Source organism: Trichechus manatus, unplaced genomic scaffold, assembly GCF_000243295.1.
Source record: "Trichechus manatus latirostris isolate Lorelei unplaced genomic scaffold, TriManLat1.0 scaffold00119, whole genome shotgun sequence".
Lineage (NCBI taxonomy): Eukaryota > Metazoa > Chordata > Mammalia > Sirenia > Trichechidae > Trichechus > Trichechus manatus.
Window position 1 is genome coordinate 568884 of NW_004444055.1, and position 1358 is coordinate 570241.

Sequence of the window (1358 nt, forward strand, 5' to 3'; positions counted from 1 at the left end):
TCTGCTGTCTGACCTGCTGATCTTGGGTTTGTCAGTCCCTGCAGCTATGTGAGTCAGGAAAAGCCTGACACCTGAGGCCTGACCCACGGACTTTGGACTTTCCAGTCTCTACAACCACATGAGACATTTCCTTGATATAAATCTCTCTCTATATATATATATATGTATATATATAAACATACACACACTTCACTGGTTTTAAGGAGCCATGGTGGCACAGTGGTTAAAGTGCTCAGCTGCTAACCAAAAGATTGGCAGTTCAAACTCATCCGCCACTCTGCAGGAGAAAGAAGTGGCACTGTGCTTCCGTAAAGATTTACAGCCTTGGGAACCCTGTGAGGTTGCTATGAGTCAGAATCGACTCAATGGCAGAGGGTTTGGTTGGTTACTGGTTTTGCTTCTTTAGAGTACCCAGCCTAAGACAGACACACAACTGTACACAGGCTGCATATCTCTTCAGGAATCTGACCATCTTTCTAACCACCACCAGAAAGAATATTATAAGAACCAACTATAATAATTAAACAGTGGCTGCTTGATAAAACATATATGTGTGGGAATGACAATATCTTAAAAATCTTAAAATTTTCCATAAGTACTGTAGCATATGATTCTGAACCAATGGTATTGAATGAAGAAGTCCAAGCTGCACTGAAGGTATTGGGGAAAAACAAGGCTCCAGGAATTGACAGGATACCAATTGAGAAGTTTCAACAAAAAGATGCAGTGCTGAAAGTGCTCACTCATCTATGCCAAGAAAGCAAGCAAGGTTGTTTCACATGCATATCACAAGATGCTAAGAACTCTTCTTCCAGCCCTAATGCTGCATTCTTCTTCATATAGCCCAGCTTCTCAGATTGTTTGCTCAGCATGCAGATTGAGTAAGTATGGTGAAAAGATACAACCCTGACACACATCTTTCCTGATTTTAAACCACGTAGTATCTCCTTTTCTATTTGAACGACTGCCTCTTTGTCCAAGTACATGTTCCACATGAGCACAAGTAAGTGTTCTGGAATTCCCATTCTTCACAATGTTATCCATAATTTGTTATGATCCACATAGTTGAATGCCCTTGCATAGTCAATAAAACATAGGTAAACATCCTTCTGGTATTCTCTGCTCTCAGCCAAGATCCATCTGACATCAGCAATGATATCCCTAATTCCACGTCCTCTTCTGAATCTGGCCTGAATCTCTGGCAATTTCCTGTTGATGTACTGCTGCAACTGCTTCTGAATTATCTTCAGCAAAATATTACTTGTGTGTGATATTAATGATATTGTTCAATAATTTCCTCATTTTGTTGGATCACCTTTCTTTGGAATGGGCACAAATATGGATATCACAAAAATCCT